The sequence below is a fragment of the Mastomys coucha genome, unplaced genomic scaffold (assembly GCF_008632895.1).
Source record: "Mastomys coucha isolate ucsf_1 unplaced genomic scaffold, UCSF_Mcou_1 pScaffold19, whole genome shotgun sequence".
Lineage (NCBI taxonomy): Eukaryota > Metazoa > Chordata > Mammalia > Rodentia > Muridae > Mastomys > Mastomys coucha.
Genome location: NW_022196901.1, coordinates 17,444,676 through 17,468,800, shown reverse-complemented (window position 1 = coordinate 17,468,800; position 24,125 = coordinate 17,444,676). Strand labels below are relative to the sequence as shown.

General features: G+C 38.5%; 1 protein-coding gene and 1 pseudogene across 2 annotated transcripts in view; both read right to left on the bottom strand.

Moving 5' to 3' along the window:
- Positions 1-9,390, bottom strand: part of LOC116097607 — a 10,332-nt pseudogene extending 942 nt beyond the window's left edge.
- Lhfpl3 (LHFPL tetraspan subfamily member 3) overlaps positions 1-24,125 on the bottom strand; it is a 554,873-nt gene that overhangs the window by 453,986 nt on the left and 76,762 nt on the right. The gene's annotated exons all lie outside the window — the stretch shown is intronic.

The window sequence follows — 24,125 nt, the reverse complement described above, 5'->3', positions numbered from 1 at the left end:
GGGTGGGGGAGAACTGGGGGGGCTTGGGCCAGTACAGAGTGGTCACACCCTTCAGGGGGGTGGGGGCGACTCCAACATGACCACGCAGATCAGTTTGACACTCAATGATGGATTGCGGAATGCCAGCAATAGTGATTGCCCCCTCAGTTGAGTTGGGGAGCATATCCCCTGCCACCTGGACCTGAACCCCTGTACTCTCTCTTATTTCCTTGATCTCGCAACCATCTTCTCCAGTGAGAGCCACATTAGCAGGAACCACCAGCCGTAAGGTAACCGGGGTCTACTGGCAGCTGTAGGGAGAGGGTAGAAGTCAGCTGCATCATAGATCCATAAGGGATAACATAAAGAGTTATTTTATCTCCATGATTATGAGTTTCTTTCTATAAATAGAAAGTATCAAAAATAGGTGCTTCGACAAGTGGGAGGGCATCCAGGACAGTATCCTTTCTACCTCCATCTACACCTAGGAGTAACAATGGTGGATCCACAGCCCTCTCTGCCCCTTCCTTGCAAGCAGAGAGAGAGCTTGCCTAAAGGGAGTGCTCTAATCCAGGGACTTGTGACTCAGGAGGGACAACTGATCCACAGGTTTTACCAGAGGAGAGCTGATTTCCCAGAAGTGCTGACACAGGCTTACACACCCACAGGAGGAACAAGCTCCAGACAGAGACAGCAAGAACATCTAACACCAGAGATCAACAGATGGTGAAAGGCAAACACAAGAATCTTACCAACAGAAACCAAGACTACTTGGCTTCATCAGAACCTAGTACTCCCACCACAGTAAGTCCTGAATATCCCAAAACACCGGAAAAGCAAGATTTGGATCTAAAATCATATATCATGATGGTAATAGAGGAATTTAACAAGGACATGAATAACTTACTTAAAGAAATACAAGAAAACACAGGTAAAGAGATACAAGCCCTTAGAGAGGAAACACAAAAATCCCTTAAAGAATTACAAGAAAGCACAAACAAACAGGAGAAGGAATTGAACAAAACCATCCAGGACCTAAAAATGGAAGTAGAAACAATTAAGAAATCACAAAGAGAGACAACTCTGGAGATAGAAATCTTAGGAAAGAAGTCAGGAAACATAGATGCAAGCATCACTAACAGAATACAAGAAATAGAAGAGAGAATCTCAGGGGCAGAAGAAACCATAGAAAACATTGACACAACAGTCAAAGAAAATGCAAAAAGATCTTGATGCAAAACATCCAGGAAATCCAGGACACAATGAGAAGACCAAACCTAAGGACAAAAGGTATAGAAGAGAGGGAAGACCTCCAACTTAAATGGCCAGTAAATATCTTCAACAAAATTATAGAAGAAAACTTACCTAACCTAAAGAAAGAGATGCCCATGAACATACAAGAAGCCTATAGAACTCCAAATAGACTGGCCCAGAAAAGAAATTCTTCCCACCACATAATAGTCAAAACACCAAATGCACAAAACAAAGAAAGAATATTAAAAGCAGTGAGAGAAAAAGGTCAAGTAACATATAAAGGCAGGCCTATCAGAATTACATCAGACTTCTCGCCAGAGACTATGAAAGCCAGAAGATCCTGGGTTGATGTAATACAGACCTTAAGAGAACACAAATACCAGCCCAGACTACTATACCCAGTAAAACTCACAATTACTGTAGATGGAGAAACCAAAGTATTCCATGAAAAACCAAATTTACACAATATATTTCCACAAATCCAGCCCTTCAAAGGGTAATAAATGGAAAACTCCAACACAAGAAGGGGAACTACATCACTGAAAAAGCAAAAAAGTAATCTTCCAACAAAACTAGAAGAAGATAGACACATGAATGGAATTCTAGCTCTAACAACAAAAATAACAGGAAGCAACAATTACTTTTCTTTAATATTTATTAATATCAATGGACTCAATTCCCCAATAAAAAGACATAGATTATCAGATTGGGTATGTAAACAGGACACAACATTTTGTTGCATACATAAAACCCACTTCAGTGACAAAGACAGACACTACCTCAGAATAAAAGGCTGGAAAACAATTTTCCAAGCCAATGGCCCCAAGAAAAAAGCTGGAGTAGCCATTCTAATATCAAATAAAATTGACTTTCACCCTAATGTGCTCAAAAAAGATAAGGAGGGACACTTCACACTCATCAAGGTGTGATCTACCAAGATGAACTCTCAATTCTAAATCTCTATGCTCCAAATGCAAGGGCATCTACATTCATAAAAAAACTTTACTAAAGCTCAAAGCACACATTGTACCACACACAATAATACTGGGAGATTTCAACACCCCACTCTCTCTAATGGACAGATCATGGAAATAGAAACTAAACAAGGACACAGTGAGACTAACCGAAGTTATGAAACAGATGGATTTAACAGATATCTATGGAACTTTTTACCCTAAAACAAAAGGATATACCTTCTTCTCAGAACCTCATGGTACCTTCTCCAAAATTGACCATATAATTGGTCACAAATCAGGCCTCAACAGATACAAGAAGATTGAAATAATTCCTTGTATCCTATCAGATCACCATGGACTAAGGCTGCTCCTCAATAGCAACATAAACAATAGAACGCCCACATACACGTGGAAGCTTAACAACACTCTAGTCAATGATAATTTGGTCAAGAAATTGTGGTACAACTCCACATGGAGTACTACTCAGCTATTAAAAACAATGAACTTATGAAATTCTTAGGGAAATGGATGTATCTGGAGAATATCATCCTAAGTGAGGTAACCCAATCACAAAAGAACACACATGGTATGCACTCTCTGATAAGCAGATATTAGCCTAGAAGTTTGGAATACACAAAGTACAAGCCACAAACCACAAGAAACTGAAGAAGAAGGAAGACCAAAGTGTGGATACTTCATTCCTTCTTAAAAGGGGGGACAAAATACCCATGGAAGGAGTTGCAGAGACTAACTATGGAGCAGAGACTGAAGGAAGGACAATCTAGCCTGATATAGCTATCTCCTGTGAGGCTCTGACAGTACCTGACTAATATAGTAGAGGCTCACAGCCATCCATTGAACTGAGTACAGGGTCCCTAATGAAGGAGGTAGAGAAGGGCTCTAAGAGCTGAAGGGTTTGCAGCCCCTTAGGATGAACAACCATATGAACTAACTAGTACCCTCAGAACTCCCAGGGAGTACAAGTGGTGGGACTAATGGCTCCAGTAGCATATGTATTGTAGAGGATGGACAATTCGATCATCAATAGGAAGAAACGCCCTTGTCCCAGTGAATGTTCTATGCTCCAGTGTAGGGTAATGACAGGCCCAGTAAGCAGGAGAGGGTGGGGTGGCAAGCAGGAGTAGGGGGGAGGAGTGAGAGAACAGGGGTTTGTTCTTGTTGTTGTGTTTTTGTTTTTGTTTTGTTTGTTTGAGTTTTTTTTGGAGGGGAAACTGGGTAGGAGATATCATATGACATGTAAATTAAGAAAATATCTAATAAAAAAATAGGTGCTTCATGGAGTAGCTGTAAGAACGGAGGCCAAAGTGATGACAGAGTTGCCCTCAGAAATTTAACTTTAAATAATTATGTTACCTTATTAAAACTCAAGTTAGAAGTGAAACTATTTTTAATTATTCATTTTACTTAATCAAATATCTGCAAAATGCTAATCTTTACCAGGTAATGTGAGTTTATTTAAAAATTTTAGTAGTCATGCAGCCAGAGGGAAACACAGTAATTAGTATAGCTGCAGAATGTAATGAGATATACATGTATATATATGTATATACATATATATGATGTTAAATATTTCTAGTATTACTACTATTGTAAGTTACCTAAAAACAAGATAGTTTCATATTCAAATGGAAATACCCAGGCTTCTCAGCTTAAGTACAGCAGCTTAAGCTTTGTCATATATCTTTCAGTATCATTTTTGACAGTCTGATTGCTGCTGTTTGAAAATAAAGCCAATTAAGATACCTTATTAGACTGGATTACAGCCCAGAGAGCCAGTCTACTTAGTTCTTTTCATAGTAATGTATCACTTGAAATAAACATAGGAGAAAAAAATGTGTATTTAAACAGTACCACAGTAAAATCCAACTTTTTTGAGGTGAGCTTTCAAAATAGAAAAAAAAAAAGTAATAATCTAAGCCAGAGACCATTGATTGAAGTCATTTTCATCCTCCAATATGTTTAAAAATAGCCTTACTACAAAGAGCCTGCATGACTTAAGTAGGCAAAGTTAGAAAAAACATAAGAAAATGAATCTGATCTGAAAAGAAAATATCAAAGTGTATCATCTTTTCATAAATGAATAGTAAAAGATTATAAAGGGAAGCATTTAATCCTGTTTTTATTTAAGCTCACTTTTAAGTGTTTTGTTCTTTAATATTGTGCTACCAAGTAAGATGATAACCTATATGTGTGTGTTTACATATATATATATATACACAAGATGAAAAACATAATAAAATGAATATATGCAATAAAGTAATATATTTATACATTAATAAATAACTAATAATCAGTTTGTTAATGATTGTCTAAGTGAAAATGATGACATTAATATTTATAGGTTTTTAAAAATAATTATTTGTCTATAGTTGATCAGCAATTTAAAAAATCTGATCTTACATAACAGTTTTCTAAGCATAAGTATTTTGAATTTGGTTTTATAGAGTCAGCTTGAAAATCTATGTCCAAATTTGTCTATAACCAGTTTTCAAGTTTAATTGCAAAGTAGCTGTCTGATATAAAAAGGTTCCCATCCTCAGAAGATTACATTTCATATGGTATAGAACTGTACAAGTTAAAGAATGTTCAGTCCGAGTAAGGAATAGTATAAAAATGCCATTGTAAAATGGACCTGGGAAACTGACTGATCTTTAACTAAGATCAATCTTATTTTTTATCTAAATAAAATAGCCCTTTATATGATGAAATTGTTTCATCAATCATGAAATGATTCTTTAAACACTTCTGAACTCTAGTTCTTTTTCAAAGATGAAGGTAAGCACACCTCATTAGAGAAGTTCCTACATGCAAAAGCTGTGTGCACAATTTCCATGCAGTGGCTTCTCTGGCCCTCTGGCTCCACTATTAATTCATTGCAGCTCAGAAAGATTGCTGGTAGACAAACATTCCACAGCTCTAAGTGACCAAGGAAAGAGTCATACAGAGATGTACTGCTTTCCTTAGTATGCTCTAGCCCAGCATGCCGATTTCCATCAGTAGTCAATAAAGAATCCATTACTCCAACATGACAGTAGACAGGGTAAAGACTTCTTGAACACAGGAGTTTTAAAAGAACATCTTAAACTTGGAATTTTCCCATCTTATTTCATATTTTTTGTTTTGATTTTTAAAAATAGTGTTTTCTAAATGGCTGTGACTCCATTCCATTGCTGTTATAAAGAATAGCAGCCTTGTCAGTCTTTGTGCTGTTTCTTCTTGATCTGTCCTTCCATTCAAGAGGAGTTCAAGCCCCAGCAGCTGTAATTTGCTTTTGAGGAAGCACAGGTCACATTCTATCACCCTCCTTCCAGTCAAGGGCTGGACTTCAAAGATTACCTGCATTTCTCCTGGCTGATTTTCCCCACAGTTGCATCCATATACAAATATAATTCCATGCAATCTTGAAATTAACTGTGATGCATTGCCCTCCTACTGTTACGGAGCAAGAGCACTGAAAGAAGCCAAAGCCGAGACTTTGACTCGATGTGACCGTTTTCGTACAAGAAGCTCACTCTGGGTATGATTAAGTAAAAGTTCTAGGACCAATAGTGAGAAAAAAGTATCTAATAGGAAGATCACTAGTGAGTCAACCGTTTATACTTACCATTTATCATTGGGAGAATGTGTTACATTGTCACACCTGTAAACAAAACACTTACTTCGTAGTACCCCAAGTCATCAAGAATATGCCTTTATTCTAAAGTCTGGATAAAAGTGGAAGAGGATATAATTTTTTTTTAAAAAAGAAGGTATTTGGATAATAGCATGTGGTTGGAGATATGGCAAAATAGCTTAAGTAGTGATTAGTCTATGATTGAACTTCAATATATGAATTATGTTGTGTCTTCCTAAGTGGAGGAGGGTCCAAATGGGACCATATCACTAGGGATTGGATGTTCCTTTAAGCATAATTTTGAATAGGCTTCTGCAAAACTGGTGCATTAGAGTGTTGCTATGCAAAGACTGGATGTTGTGACTGTGATTCCAAGTTTCTAAATTACCTTTAGAAGCTAAGTGAACAAGGGAAATTTTATTATATTCCTGGCGCAATGCTTTGTGATTCAGAGGCATCATCTGAATGATTGGAACATTTTAACTAGATAAAATTTATCCTAACATATCCTACATAATACTGGCTTCCATATTTTGACAAATAGGACTTAGAGTGATATTTCTAATTCCTGATGCTCATTACTAGCAAAACCTGAGGCATGAGACTCAGTTGCGGCTGCTTGAATTGAACCAATTGGGTTATATTTTTTTTTTTTTGACCCTGCATATAAAAACGTTAAATACTTGAAGAACTAGATGATTTGAATTTGAAATAGAGTTCAGAAATTCTAGTTCCACATCAATCACTGGTATACTTAGAACCTTAAAGAGGGAGAGAGCAAATGCTTTACATGTACTGTAAAAAGGAGTTCTGGCAGGAACTGACACTGACAGAGAGTGAGCCCAAAGCCCAATGATGTTTAAAGTATGACTTATACCTTTCAAACTAGGTGGCCATTAAAACTACACTGTGAGAAAATAGTTGTAAGCAAATATAATACCCCAGCTACTCTAAGAAATGCCCTTGATATTAGCACTCTATTTTTCATGACTAACTTAAAGAAATAGCACAACTTGGGGAGGTAGAGGGAAGCTCTTTGACTGTGTTTACCCATCAGTTTCTTGGGAGACCTGCTTATTTGGACAGTTTAGTGCAGAGTAGATAATGAGAAAGTTCATATTAGATTTAGGAAGAATGATATACGGTTTTCAAAGATTTCGTTTGGGAACTAGACTGATCTTGAAGGTAATAAAGACTATGGTATGGTTGCTCCCTCCCTTCCTTCAAGTCTCCTTCCATACCTTAAAAGCCATACATTGTGTCATGTGGGGGTGGATGGGGACAACAAATAAAACACAGGATCTGCGTCTAGGAAATGGATAAATCACACACAGCTCGCAGTTGTGGGGCAGAAGAAACTGAATCCTAAGCCGAATATCAACAGGAATGCTTTAACTTTCCTTGGAAATAAAACTAGAAGTTTTCAAAGACTGTAATATATCTCAAGGAAACATAGAGTGTTAGAGTGTTGCTATGCAAAGACTGGATGTTGTGACTGTGATTCTAAGATATTATAGATGACTATAATTTTAATAATCCAAGAAATATTCACAAAATACATCTAAGGTGGAGACTGTTAGGGTAAGGCAGCCCCGGCACACACCTGACTTCACAGCCGTCCATCTGCACACACCTGACTTCACAGCCGTCCATCTGCACACACCTGATTTCACAGCCGTCCATCTGCACACACCTGACTTCACAGCCGTCCATCTGCTCTCAATCTGGGCCTTTCTACAATACCAGTTTTCTTTACTTCAGGAGCGTCATGGTGGTTTGGAACTAGTTTTCTAAACACTGTATATAGAACACTAGGTCAAATTTTCATCTAGAATAAACTTCTGAAGTGCCAATTCCACCATATGGCAAAACCAGGGTGCTTTAGCAAGATGCTCAAATTACCGTGCAGAAAATCTCGTGGCATAAAAGGGGAAACACCCTGAAGCCAATGCATCCATCACAGGGGTGGAGCTGTGATTTTGCCATTGTGAACAGAAGCAATAGGTAGTATAGATTGAACAGCATATCAAAACATACAGACATTTTTATCTTCTATGTATAGTTTAAGACATTCTGGCCAGTATGAGTGACAGATGATAAGGAATAAGAGTCTATCTATTTTGTAAAATTAAAAATTAAAAGATGAATCCCTTATCTATTTCTCTGTGTGTCTCTATCTGTCTCTCTACCTCTCTTTGCCTTCTTCTCTTTATCTTTCTGTCACGTTGTCTCCCTCTCTCCCTCCCCCCTCTATTTTTTTAATTTAATTCTTTTATTAACTTTACATTCCACTCACTGTCACACACACATACTTCCCTCCATTCCCCCTCCCTTTCTCCTCTGAGTGGGTGGAGGCCCCCAAGTATCCCCCTGCCCCCTGCACTTCAAGTCTCTGTGAGGCTAGGCACTTCCTCTCCCACTGAGGCCAGAGAAGATAGCTCAGTTAGAAGAGTGTATCCCACGTACAGGCAATCTCTCTTTTTTACACAAACATATGCACACACACACACACACACACACACACACACACACACTTTAGGAATCACCTATCAATTCATCTTTCATGATAGTTAAAGGAGTCCTGTAAACATTCTCATATTTGGAAATGTAAATACAACTGCACCATCAAGGCCTAAAACTAGAAATACAGTTAAGCAATATAATGCTATGGAAGAAGCCTATCTCCAAGGAAGAAATTTAAAATAAATTTTGCTCTTTTTTCTTTCATTTTTTGACTATCTCTTCCCCTTGAGTTTCAAAGTGTCAGATCACTAAAATTGTTTGTCTTGCCGTTACCAGGTCAGTGATAAACACAGCCAGTATTGAGGCTATGGAGCACTTACAGAAAACGCTCCAAAAATTATTAAAAAAAACAAAACAAACAAACAAAAAACAGTCATTGTTGAGCAAGTTTTGGATGCATCAAGGTACAGTGGCTGAAGACACGAACCCCTCCCACGTTTCTAGAAGGCAAAGGAAAGAAATACTCAATTCTTTTTTTTTTTCCTTTTTTTTATTAGATATTTTCTTTATTTACATGTAATTTTCTCCATTCCCAGTTTCCCCTCCAAAAAACAAAGAAACAAACAAAAACAACAAAAACAAACCCCTGTTGCCTCCCCCCTCCCCATGCCTGCCACCCCACTCTCTCCCACTTATTGGCCCTGGCATTCCCCTACACTGGGGCACAGTGTAGGGGAATGCCAAAACAAAAGAACAAAAGTTATTATTAAAACTTGGATGCAAATGGTCTCCCACTGGCTCAGGCCTCTTGGTCCCCAGTGTGTGGATCTGTTCTGGGAGTTTGTAGAACCTTTGGGACATTTTGCCCAGCGGGCAGAAGTGGGTTCATAAGGCTTGTATAGTTCATAGGTTCCAACACACCCCGGATCTGGCCAAAACTTCTTTCTCTGCATCCCTGTTTCCAACTTCACAGTCCCACCACATGCTCTCATACTTTCCTTGCCAAGAAACTACGAGCCCAAATAAGCCCTTTCCAAGTTGCTTATTACCGGGTGTCTCCATAGAAAAGAGAAAGATCTCTAATAGGCGGATAGCAAAGATCATGGTGCTACACAGTAGGGAAAAGGTCAGCAAATGTCACAGTGCTACCTGTTGGGGGACACTGTCATGCCTGTGTGTGTGTGTGTCTGTGTATGAACATATGTGTGTGTGTATAAACATCCTTCATCAGCTTTAATAAATACAACCCTCTATTACAAATCCCAATGTCAGTCATTAGCATTAATAAATACAACCCTCTATTACAAATCCCAATGTCAGGCTTACTTTCTGCTTCCAAACCTGCTCTCCATCCCATCTCTACTACCAGGCTAAAAAAAAAAAAAAAGTGTCTTCCCCTTAAAACCTTCAGTGCTTTGGAACTGTGTCTGGGCCCTGTGATCAATTGTTTGTACCATTTTCTCTTCCCTCACCTGCTCTATGCTTGTATCTCCCTCTTCTCCAGATAAAATTCTGTGCAACATATAGATTTAGGAACTCAGTAAAACGGGCATTTGGGTTCTGATAATTCTTGGGATGTGGGGCATCCCTGTCGATTTTAGTCAGTTCAGTAGCTGCCACGTCCCCACCTCTAACCAGTGTGACAACTACATGGTCTGGTTTGGTTAACCTTTCTAGATAAAGCAATATTAGGATGTATTGTGTGGGGCTACAGTGTGCTTATTGAGTTAGTCATCTTTCCCTAGCCTTCTGTGGGCCTATTTAACCTTCTCTGTGATAGAAATCTGTGAGCGTTTTGAAACAAATTGTAAAGCTGTGTAGTTGTGCAACAGATCCTATAAGAGCTCCTCTGTACCTCTGTGGAAGGCCTTTCTTCTCTCTGTGCCTTCACACAGTAGCACTTCTGTGAATTACAACAGACAGCCCACTGATTCCCCAGCAAAAGATCCTCCAGCCAAGTGGGGCTCTGCCACCTGTAGCAGAGCAAGTGCCTGTGAAGAGACAGCTCAATCAGAAAGCCACTTTCTATATAACACCGGTGTTACATTGTATAACACTGGTGTGTCACACATTTGGTAGAGCGACTATAGTTTTAGGAAACTAAATATAAAAAACACAATTGATTTGTATTGGTTTTGACCATTTTTTAAAATGAAGGTGTTAGGGGACATCTAAACTACTTTCTTTGGAAAACAAGGCTAGAGCGCCCTACTCCGACCACTCTCTCAATATTCAGATTTTTCTTGATCCCTTATTTTCTCTATCCTCTCACTAGACTCCGAGTTCTATGAAGGCAGGGTGTCTCAGCAGCCTTTCTCTTTTAATTTGTTCTCAGTAACTAAGACATTGTATGGGGAAAAATTGCTAGTCTTTCAAAGAGTTAATTTTATTTAACTGTCGGCCTTCTCTAATACATTAATATCCATCTTAATAGCTCATGAGTTCCCTGAGGATGCACACTCGATCTTATCTGTCTGTGAATTTTCAATATATTTTAATCACTATAATCACCATTGTCAAAATTAAGACTATTTAACAAAGGAGTGTTAGTGGTCATTCTATGACCCTTCTTGGGTAAATATAATCCTTATCACTTATGAGGCTGGCATAATGTTAATAATACCTTTTGTACAGATGAAGCATCTGAAGCTGAGGGAGAATAAGAATAACTGATCTATATAATAAAGATTGTGCAGAGTAAGTCTGTGACTTGAGTTCAAGCAGTGTAATATCAGAATCTATGCTGAGACATTTTGTAACAAAAGTTAAAGTAAGGTAGTCACTATAAACCACACATTTTAACAAAATTTGCATGGTGGTAGATGGTAATAAAGAAGGAGAAAACAATTGTCTTAGGTGAAAGGGAGTAAGACTATCTTAGAGTGTGCAGGTTATAAACAGAAACAGACTGCTTGCATTCTGAGTGAGGTAGGGGCATCATGGTTAGGTTTGGGGGAGTTATCTTCTAGGTTCTAGTCTGCTATTATTGTGTGTGTGTTTATAGCAGAAAGATGGCTGGAGAGCTCTCTGGAACCTTATTAAAGGACACTAGTCCTATTTTGAGGGCCCTACCCTTATGACTTAATCACTTCCCAAACATTCCGTGTCCTAAAACCATTAGCTGGTGTCAGAGTTCAACATATTACTTTAGATGCAGAGAAAGCCTCAAACCTGTAGCTTTCACAGTCCTTTCCTATCCATTTGTTTCTCCTCTAACTTTGGTAAGTTATCTTATTTTTTCTCCTGTAATGTTTTTTTCTGAGAAGCTTTTCATTTCCAGGGCGGTAAGTAATTTTCAAAGCTGACAGCTGTAACCGTCTCTCCTTCTCTTCTTGTTGAGGCTCTCCAGTCCTCAAGGAGGACTTCATTTCCTCTGCTGAAGATTCGATGGTAAAATCATCTTTGGGGCTTTTTAAAGATGTTCTTCCATCGCATCATAGAGCACACTCTAAACCCCATTTCCTCTACTCTGATGAGTTCATTTACACCTTCAATCCTCATACATCATTCCCTTAAAATCAGTTGCAACACGACAAGATTTCCCCTGCCATAAAACTTCTCATCTAGTCAGAACTCCTTTTCCCTTTTGTCCTTGCTACCCCCCTACCCTCACTTCAACTTGCCTACATCTTGTCTTTTTCTCCTTAAATCTATCCTTCTTTTTCTTTCTTTCTTTGCATGTATTCTTTTCTGTAAATATTAGTGATGGATCCTTTCTCCTGTTTTTCAGGTTCTTTCATCATTACATATATGATTTTTCTCTTTTGCATAGACAACTCTAGCTTGCGTGCTTTATTGTTTCTCACAGTTTCTTTGTCTTCCAATAAATCAATTGAAGCAAACATAAACTTTTCAGCCTAAATATGCTCATGACGTTTGCCACACTGTCTAATTTCCATTGACTCATGTTATCAAAATGTGTAGTCCATTAATCTATTCCCTTGGCTTTGACGCCTGCTTTATCTTCAGTTTTATCAACTTGCTTTAAATCTACTACTCTGTCTACTCTCTACACTCCAGAAGGTCATCACAGCCAAGATAAAACCAGCATTCTCCCATTTCACCTGCTTCACCTTTTATATTGAATTTAAAATATCTATCTACCCCCTTCCTAAGTTTCTCTTTAGTAAGCCTCTTTGTTAAACACCTTTCTCTCTGTGCTATTTCTTCACTAAATGTGGGACAATAGACAGTTAATTTGGTTTAAATATGAAATGTCTCCAGCAGATTGCATTTCCATGCTTGGTACCCTAGTGATTTGGGGGAAGGTGTGGAGCCTTTAGGAAGTAGAACATGGCTAACAGAAGATGGCCAGTAGAGGCGGAACGTCAGAGGTTATTACCCAGCACCTGGTTCTAACCACTGTCTGTTTCCTGGTCTGCAATGCTATCAAGAAACTCCACCACATAATCTTGCTTCCACAAATTCTGGCATGACTCCCCTGCCATAATTTATTGAGACCTTCTGGAACTGAATCAAAATAAATCTTCTTTTTCCAGACAATCTTCCTTTCATAACAATACAAAAACAACTAATCAGCGGCCATAGCCACTCTGTATCCCAATTGCCTACTCCCCCAAGAAAAGACAGAACGTTGCTATGTATATTTTATCAACCACCATGCCAGTGGGTAGGGTCTCACTCCCCCTGTGGCCCTCTGGCCCTCTCCCTTCTATACTTCAAAATCACTAGGATTACCTGAATATTGCTCTTAGAAGATAATAAAAATGCCTTCCACTATGTATTGGTCTAGGCTACTAAGTTTATCCAGCTAACGGGGGTGGAAGTAGTCCACAGAACTGATTCTGTCCTCAAAGAATTGATGGTGTTAGAACCTAGGCTTTAAGTAGTGAACCGTTCCTCTACCTTGCTTTGACCCTTTAGTATGTTAGTTTAGCCTTGGAGTCTACAGATGGTATTTGTTTGTCTGGAACAGAAGTGGGTGTTTCTGGGTCCTTTTCTCCAGCCCGTTACTTTGGCAAGGCACAGCACAATACTATTCCTTTGCATAACTCCCTGCACCCTTGCTTCCTTGATGCCTTCTCTTCTTGGTTTTTAGGTTCCATCTCCTTCTTTGTCTTTGGACAAAACATGTATCTAAGATTTCAACAACTAACACTTCAACTATTATCTCTACTTGGAAGAATATTAAATCAATGTTAGCTTCATTCTTCTCTTGGTTCCTTGAGATATTTGATTCAAATCTCAAAATCGATGTCTTAAATCAAATTTATAATCTCCTTAAATCTACTCTCATACTATCTGTGACATTAGAACATTTGAATCTGTCACCCTTCTGCTCAAGCATAAAGGCATTCCTTGCTCCTGATAAATGAATGTCACATTTTCCTCCCCTGACACTTAAGCACTATCCACAGTTTGTCATCAATGTATGTTTTTCCTAGTTTAATACTCAAGTTGTAACTTAAACTGTACCAATATTAGTCTTGTGATTTTTTACTATATCAGATAATTTCCTCATATTTGAGTATGAACAAGATTCAAACTATAAACTCTGCCACTTTAAGCTCTATAACCTTAGGTAAAGTACAAGACCTCCTCAAGCCTCAGTTTTCTTATCGATGAAGTGGAAATCATAAAAGTTCCTGTCTTACAGGCCCACTCTCAGCAACTCACCACGTGTGTACAGGATTACCACAGTGCACCTACTAACCACATGCATGCATGATTACCACAGTGCATCCACTAACCACGTGCATGCAGGGTTACCACAGTGCACCCACTAACCACGTGCGTGCATGATTACCACAGTGCACCCACTAACCACGTGCGTGCATGATTACCACAGTGCACCCACTAACCACGTGCGTGCATGATTACCACAGTGCATCCACTAACCACGTGCGTGCAGGGTTACCACAGTGCACCCACTAACCACGTGCGTGCATGATTACCACAGTGCACCCACTAACCACGTGCATGCAGGGTTACCACAGTGCACCCACTAACCACATGCATGCATGATTACCACAGTGCATCCACTAACCACGTGCATGCAGGGTTACCACAGTGCACCCACTAACCACGTGCGTGCAGGATTACCACAGTGCATCCACTAACCACGTGCATGCAGGGCTACCACAGTGCACCCACTGTTTTTAACTAGAATATAAGTTAGGATCACTTCTTGCTCTTGGAAGTTCACGAGCTACAATCTGTCCCCTTCTTGTGCTTTTCTACATCCTGAAGGAATTCTGCTCCATTTTTATTCCTTTTAATCATGTTCTTCCTTGAAGGCAGTGACAGTCTACTGCATCAATAACCTCTAAAGTGGCTTCTCCCTTCTCCTGAATACTAAAATACCAAAACAAAACCAAAAACCAAATTAAAAACAAAACAAAACAAGAACCCCAAAACACAACAACAACAACAACAACAACAACAACTACCTTCCTGCTCCTTCTAAAGAGCTGATCTCCTTGCATCACAGTTCACTCCAAACTTGCCAAATCTTATTCCATTTGATTTAAACCCTTGACCCATGTTCACTGTGGATTGTCTTCTGTGCCTGGTGCAGTGTCCTGCCTTCAAGGATTACTGAAATAATGAAGCTTTGATTTTACTTTTCTTAAATAGAAACGTAGAAAACACAAATAAAATAAAATGTGTCAGTGGCATGTAACATTGACTTTGTTAATTTATCAATATACTCATCCTGGGCCAGGACTGTGAAGCATGTCACCATATATCAATCATGCTCAAGGATGGAACTGCCTCAGCTTCTCAGTTAATGTAACTTGGAAAACTATTTTGAAAGGTAAAAACCTTTCACAACTATTATTTTCTTGAATGTTTCATATAACTTTGTTGGTCTTTGGCAGCAATGGAGATGGCGACTTGTATTAGTCAGGGTTATCCCAATACACCTCAAGACCTGGATTAAAGGTGTGCATCTTCCTACCTCAGAGGTAGATGTGGATTCATCCACTTTGAATCAAGTAGAAAAACTTTCACAGGTGTGGTCTCCATTTCTGGATTGTAGTTCATTCCAGATAGAGTCAAGTTGACAACCAGAGTAACCATCACCGTGACTTAGTGCCTCTAAAGACAATCTGAAAAGTACTTGGTTAATTATGTCCTTTAAGACACAATGAGACTCAACACAAAACAAAAAGAAATGGAAAATATGAATCACTTGTGGAAAAATAGTATTTTCATCTAAAAACCAAGTACATGTCAATCAAATAAACTCAAATGTACCACTTATCAAGTTCATTACAAAGAGGCTTTTTAAAAATCCACCCAACACAGGGGTTCTGGTTGCTTGGTTACTACTCTCATCCTCTCTGGAAAACTGTAACCTGGGGAAAAGATTTGGAAACCCGTGAACAGGTAAGTTGAAAGTAGAAAGAATGTTGAGATATGCAGTGGCTAAACAGAACATGGAGGGTTCAATTTTCAGGTGCACACATGTCAGCACACAATACAACAACAAATTGCTAATTAAATGACAAAATATCCAGTAGTGGTTGTGACATTAACATAATGGATTGTTATGTTTTTCATAATGTTTATAACTTTAACACTGATTTTACAGGATAGGTACCACTAATTTTGCTTGCCCAGAATATGAGTCTCTTCCTCTTCTTTGAAAATTCCCTACATTATACATTTCTGAAAATGCCAGATCCCTAATAGGAGGAGAGGACCTCGGCCCTGTGAAGGTTCTGTGCCCCAGTGTAGGGGAATGCCAGGGCCTGAAAGTGGGAGAGGGCGGGGTGGCAGGCATGGGGAGGGGGGAGGCAACAGGGGTTTGTTTTTGTTTGTTTTTTTTTGTTGTTGTTTTTTGGAGGGGAAACTGGGAATGGAGAAATTCGCATGTAAATAAAGAAAATATCTAAAATAAAAAAAGAAAAAAAAAAAAAAAAAGAAAATGCCAGATCCCTTCTCCCAGCTTCCCTTTTAGCTGGGACAGGGACATGGACATGGACATGGACATCAGATTCACCATTCAAATGGTTTGTCAAGCCTTCAATGGGGCACTGGTGACTTGGAAGGAGGGGCCAAGTGACATTCCCCCCTCCCATGACAGCTAGGGGGCAGTAAGCAGGTGATATGGTAGCAGGTAGGTACTCATTTACTTTGATTGCTTTGATGAGGTACGACAAACTCAATGGCAGATATGAAACGCAGACTTGTTGTCTTCTCATGGTGGAGCTTAGATGAGTACAGTCAAGCTTTAATAAACCCATAGAAAATAATCATTCCTGGGCAGTTCTAGCTTCTGGTATTTGCCAGGAATCTTTCAACTTTCTCGACTAAAGACTAACACTCTACACTTTGTCTCTGTTGTCCTCAAACTCATTATATAGATCAGGCTGGCCTCAGACTGACAGAGTTCTGCCTGCCAATGCTTACTGAATCCTGAGATAAAAAGTATGTGCCACCATATACAGTTCTCTCTACTTATTAGGAGAATAGTGTTCATACTGGGTCAAGAACTACCTGAGTTTTGGACTAGAGAGCTGACTGAGTGGTTAAGAGCACTCATTATTCTTGCAAAAGACCCAGGTTCAATTCCCAGCACCTACATGGAGGCTCACCATTTCCTCAGGTAACAAGCATAAATGTGTTTCACAGGCACACATGCAGACAAAACATTCATATACATCACATAAAATGAATCTTAAAAAAAGGAACTACCTACGCAAATCAAAACCAGTGTCATCTGTACCTGATTTCAAATGAGGTCACATTCTGAGATGCTGGCATTAGGAGTTCAACAAGACTTTATGTTATGACCACAATGCAACCTACAGCAGATGGATCTATTGACCTGGGCCCATATGTCCACTGCAAGCTGCAATGTTACTGTTTGTCCTTGGTGGCAGTGGTAAAATGTCTTTACTCTTCATCCTCTGCTTTATTATCAGTTTTCTACTTACATTGAATATGTTTCCATTTCTTTTGAGCAATAATGACATACAGCTTTTAGAAGCATAAAAGTATTTGTTACAGCAGATAAAAACACAAACTAGAAGCTGGAACATATTTTATGGGTGGTGGTAATTTTCTTAAGAGAAATGTGAAAACTGGCATTTCAAGGCAGGAGATTCAAGTAATATTTTGGTGTAAGAAAGAAAAGGAACAAAGTATCATTGATAATATGGTTAGGAGTAGTAGCCACTTATCCAAGCTCTCAAGGAAAGAATTACACCTGAATGCTTTCTGCTGTTAGTACTTGGCACAGGCATTACAAACAGAACATGATTAATAGGCAGGTACTCATTGAGCAGTTAAATTATTAACACTGTTTGAGAAAGCAAATATCCTTTAGGTAGGCTTAAAAATTCATTCTCTCATTCTTCTGTTTATATTTCCAATTTCCTGGCTTAGCTCAGATGAAATCAGTTGATAATTATTTAAAGTTATGCTCTTAAATCCATTTGTACACTCATTGTTTTTCAGCATGATCTCAATTATACACTAATCGGCCTTAACATTTACCAGCAGTGTAACTATACAGGGCAATTTATTTTCTTCTCAAGATGACCCTAAAAAATCTAATGCTAACTCCCATTAAATCCAGTCACATTCTGAGCAGTGCCAGCGTTAAATATTGTTTCTATATTCAATTAAGTGCTAGCTAAAAATTTGTATTTCTCAAAGTTTTTTTTTTTAAACCAGTAAGATAATTCAACTTCAACCCTCAAAACTGAAGTGTTAACACTGCTGTGTGGCAGTGTGGGATTGTATGCAATGGGCCTGTTTTGGATCACTGCTTAACTGCTGAGGTCAATAAGACCTTGTTTGTGCATCTAGAGCTTATGCATAAATCTAACAGCATAAACAGATTCTCTTGCCAATTTATATTCTGAACACCAACTCTGCATTTACAAATTGTTTCTGTCTTCTGAAATAGGGTAAGAAAAAGAACAATTCAGCTGATTGCACATAGTGTCTCCCTAACAATTTTCTTAAAAATATCAGGCCAGCTGTGTTTCATTTCAGAATTCCCTGTCCTTAGATCTGGACATGATAGCATGGTGCTCAGAATATAGAGGCACCCAAGAAACTCTAAGAAGAACCTAATAATATTCTCCTGCTCTTGTATACATTTAAGAATTCACACTGAAATTGCTGTTGCGGAGCTCTTAAACAACTCAATGGCAATTTCCTCTTCTTATTCCAGAGACACTGCATGTTAGTTAAAAGCAAAGAGGGAATTCTAACTACAACACTCTTTCTTACATGTGACTGTGGGATTTGTTTGCACCAGGGCCCTGCTTCTCCAATTCTCACATCAAAGGCCAATGCTTCAGTCTCAAAGGGAAAAGAACGCTTTTGTGCAACACGGTTCTCTGTCACTGAAATAGTAGACTATACAGTGTGACATTTTGAAGAGGTGAGTGGATTAATATTAAATATTCTGTCTCTACTGAGACACAATGTTTATTGGGAAGTGTGTCTTTTCTAGGATTTGAGAGACTTCAATTTTAAGTCACATTTTCTGCTGAAAAAAATTAATCTGGCCAGGTGATCAAATAGAAAGTAGGAATATATATCTGTATTTATATATGTATTCATTCATCCATGTTCATTATGGCTTTATTCACTAAAGCCAGGAAGTAGAAACAATCTAGATGTCCACCAACAGAAGATTGGGTAACAAACATACAGTTCATGTACAATGAGAAATATTATCCTGCTATAAGGAAAAAATGGAATTATGAGAATTGGATACCAACATCTTGAATAAGGTAATCCAGAAGGGCCAACACCATATATTTTATCACACACATGGATGCTAATACTGAAAATTTACATATTTGTGTTTAAATTGGAATACCCACAGAAGGCAAGAAAACAGACAGGGCAATGATGGTGAAGGTCACCAGGAAGAGGATGGAATGTCGTGAGCCAGAAGGGAGTCAGGCAAATAATGGAGCAAAGAGGAATAAATGAGTGAAGAAGGGAAGAGAGGAAGGGAAGAGAGTATGGAGAAGGATGAGTAACACTAAGGACTTTTGAAAGTGCCATATGGAAGTGCAGAACTGTAGCAGCTCCACAAATTTAAATATGTGTGTGTGTGTGTGTGTGTGTGTGTGTGTGTGTGTGATGGTTTAAATGGAATTACCCTAGGATAAGGGTAGGGAAAGAAATGTCTCCCCAAACACCATCTGCTGTCAAATAAACAGTCCAGTGCCAGGTATGGCTTACCAATCTTTTTGAGTTGTTTGTCAATGGGTCACATAAGTTCCCACACATTATAGCCTATTGCCATTGCTCTTGGTTGTCCACCAAAACTAGATAGTGACAACAACAATAACAACAACAATAATAATGTCCTATTGCTGAAGACATCAGATATCCATCAAAGGATGAGGAGAAACCAAACTGGTAGGCAGCCTAAAAACATCCTCCCTACTGGCTAGCTTTGGAGTGCTGGGAATTACTGAGCATACTATCAAGAGACAAGAGAAGTGAGTCATATCCACTTGTGAATCCTGAAAGCTACAATAATCACTGGCCTGGCAAGAAATCCCCACTGGAACAATAGTGGATTAAATGTTATGGGAGTAACTACTTTCTTATTAGATATAATGATTGCTTCATAAGATTGACCCTGTGACTGGTTCTATTAACTGGGCCAAATACTCATGACTGTCTAGGTCACAGACACCTAGTACTATAATTCTGCCAAATACAATAATAAACAGTCCCTAAGTTCTTATCTTTATATGCACAGATTAATGCCCCTCTCAACCCTCATCAGAAAAGCTTCTTACTACAGCAGATGGGTATTATTAGAGTTCAATAATTAGTCAACATACACAGAATACAAGGCAGTAGAATGCAAAGCTCTAAATGGAACATCTGTATCCCATTCCCTTCCCACAAGCCTCAGAGATCATGATGGAAGAGAAGATAGAAAGGAAAGATAGAAGGAAGAAAGGCCTGTAGCAAGATAATATTTGCTGGACATTTCAGCACAGCTGGACACATGTACTCACACATGAACAAGACTTGCAGAATTCAAGTGAGTCTAAATCACAGCATAGATTAGGGGATTAAGAAGCCACACCAATGTCATCAGAGATATTGGCAGCTGATGCCCAGTGATGGGGGACAGTCAGTTTTCTTTAGGGATGCAAGTCTTGAGAGGCTAATGCTCCGGTAGCTGGTCCATACAGGTCCATACAGGCAGAACTAAAGTGGACTCAGTATTAAATTAAAAGAAAGATGTGGAGGGAGAGGGAGAGGGAGAGAGACAATGAATTCCTAGAGAGCATTAGGTGATAGGATAACATGAAAATTGGAGGCAAAGGAATGGGGATAAATTGGATCCGAACACATTATATACATATTACTATTAAATAAAATACTTTAAAGTTCTTTATGAGTATTAGCCAGTGCAATCATCTGCAGGAAATTAGGGCTTGGAGGAGCAAAACCAAAGAGTTCTCTCAATCCATGCTGAACAAAGATAACCAGCATGGTGATGTTATATCAACATCTGGACCCACTGTGAATGCTGGATTAACATCACCAAATCCACTTCAGGAAAGAAGCAAGTTAAGACTAGCTGTGGCTGATGCTGATCACTAACCTGACAGGAAGTTACACAAATTTTTTACATTATGGGAAGTAACATACAGGTACCAACAAGTCAAAGCTTGTCTCTGTCTTCTTTGCCTGCTATCCTTTCAAAATGCCAAGGACACCATTTTGAAGAGACTGGTGGGTGTCATTTCCTCAGAGCTTGCAGGGAGTGTATGGTTAAGAAACAATAAATTTTATTTTATCACATATGAAGGAGAACAGATAAAGAACTCACAAAATAAATCGTTTTAAAATGAAGATTCTCTTTCTGTACAAGTACTGTGAGCTGCACCCTTCACTTGGCCTGTCCTGTGATACTCTTAGGAGCAGAACCTCCTGTAATATAAGAAGAGCTGGTATGCTGCACTGGGGGTCATAGACCGCCTGCTGCTCTGCCTTTCTCCTGTAACTGTCACTGAAATTAATAGCAAAGTCTGATACCGAGCACACTTTCTATGGTGTGTGGCTATGACTTTGCTACTTGGTATTTGGGTGTTATCTAGGCTTATATTTCATGAGTGGACACTTTTTGTTTTCATTTTTCCCCTCTATGAAAATCTTTGCAAAATAGCAAGGTGATTCTGCCTGAAGGTAGGTTGGGAGATGGATGAAGAGCAGAGGCTTTGGTGTATCTACCATTCACTGCTTGTCTTTACTACGGCCTCCTCAAATGGTTGTTGTGAAAACTAAATGAACACTATAATAAACATAAATGGCATAATATATAAAAAGCTGTGGTAAGTCTAAAGCATACTCTTACTAATATTAAAATAGAGCCCATTGAATCTTACTTAGGCAAGTGACATTTGGTGACATGTAAAAAGAGATGACGTAAAATGGGAAAGATTTTGTTCTTTCCACCTGAATTTTATGCTAATGTCTTTATTCTCTTCTTGTTTAGAGAACACACAATCCTACAGCTTTGCATAAAGAACGATACTTATACCTTCTGAAACATATTTAGTATTTTTTCTTTTCCTTGTATACTTTCTGAAATTAGCAAATCCAGTTATACAGATTGCTAACAATTTAAATAAGTGTTTTAAAATCAAAATTTTGAGAGCTGATTACAGCATAACTTTCAAAAACAACCTATTTCATTGGGTGCATTAAATAACAACCTTGCTTGAGCTTCATGTGTGTTGCACTGTTCACATGCTGATGATCTTCATATTGAAATTTGAATAAATTCACAGACATTAAAGGGATTTATAAAGCAATTTTATTTTCTGAAATTTTTTTGGTAGTTGTGGCCATTGCTACGGAAAATGGGTGGTTTTAAGTGGAAAGTAGGCTTATTGTGGAAAGGTTGCCTTCATGTCTCAAAGAGTTAAGAATATTAAAATTTAAAGCTATACATATGTTGAATGAATGTCTCCCCAATTTTTTGTCAAGTAGTTATGTAAGTAAACCTTCTGGTTATTCTACTGCACTATACCCAGCACAAGTAGCCTGTCATTTTACAGAAATACTTCAAGATAGCACAGCCAGTGTTACTATAGCTGTCATTCTTAATATTTAACATCATCAAGATAGGTAATCAGCACAACAATCACTATCAAACAACAGACGCAACAACAATGAATACTACTAGGATGACTTCAGGAAGCTGGAGAGACAGGTCAATGATGAAGAATGTTCGCTACTCTTCTAGGGGACCCATGTTCTGTTCCCTGCATCCATGTTAGTTAACTCACAACCACCTGCAGTTCCAGGTCTAGGGAATTAGACCTGGAATTTGAACACCTACATAAATAGCAATAAAACAAATCTTTAAAAAAATGTTACTAGAACCTAGAAATAAACTTATAAATCATAAATCAACATATCAAGACCAACTGAGTATGACAAGGGTTAAAACAGAGTTTTAATGTATTAAATATAACTAAGCCCATATTAACTTAAAACAAACAAACAAGCAAAAAAACACCTTAGCCATTCAGCTTTGAAGTCTTCAAGATGAGTAGTGTAATTACCATGCTACAACAGGGCAACTGAACCCAGTAAATGGCCAAGTAGATCTCGATTTTTGTGTCAGTCTATTGAATACAAGTTATTGCATAGAAGATGCACCCCAATGTATGCTGTTTTGTCAACACATTTTAACAATATTAATGTTAAAATGCTTAATAGAAGAGTATATATCATGAAATACTTCATATGTATCCAAAACAGCATTTTCACGTATCTGTTAGAGATCTCATTAAATTGGATAATCAGAAACAAAAGAAAGAAAGAAAGAAAAAAGAAAGAAAGAAAGAAAGAAAGAAGGAAGGAAGGAAAGGAGGAAGGAAGGAAAGAAGGAAAGAAAGAAATTCTTACCTTGGGCTTCATACTCATTTCTACTTTATGACCAGACCAAAAGAAAAATCTGAACTATACAGGTGCCTGGAATGTTCCTTGATTACAATTTTGCAGAGCAGAATGAGGTTCTTAGGTGTTTTCAATTCTACCTGTCTTAGGACACCGCCTTTGGCCACTAGGTCAATGAGCACCTACTACCTTCATTTAAATTTGCAGTCAGTCTTCAAAGACATTTGAAGAGAGTCACCCTTGTGCAGTAACACTGGCATCTCCATTTTCTTCTTAGACATTTACTCGTGAGTTTCTGAGAAAATACTTCTTTTCAATACGTTCATGGGCTCTGGAGCCAGGTTTGAGTTTGACCTCATAATTATTACCAAAATTGGCTGATTTTGAGAAATGAGAGAAACTGTATCATTTCTTGATGCATGCTACTAGATAGGCACTGTATATTAGATATCTCTTTGACTCTTTCTTGGATAATTGCTAATGTGGGGGTCCAAAACTATTCCCCAAACATTTTCAGTGAAGACTGTATTTTTACAGTACTTGTTCTATCCTGTCTCTGAGAAAATATTTACTGGTTTGGATCCATATTTTTTAGATGTACAGTCTATTCCAGACAAATATCTACCTGCAGCACAGGTACAGCTGCACTAATCCGTGTCCCAGTGCCAGGGCACTCATCTGTGTCCCAGCACCAGGATGCCTTCACAAGCAGGGACCTGGTACAGAGCAGCCCAGTTACTAATGCAAAGCTCTCCATTAGAATTAATGGCTACAACTTGACAGCACACTTATGGGAAGGCATGAGATGCTATGTAGAGGAGGATGCAGGAAAAGGCATCGCTTAGCCAGACATACTCAGAAAGAACTTACTCCACATTTGTATTTTTTTTGTTTTGTTTTTTTGTTTGTTTGTTTGTTTGTTTTTTCGAGACAGGGTTTCTCTGTGTAGCCCTGGCTGTCCT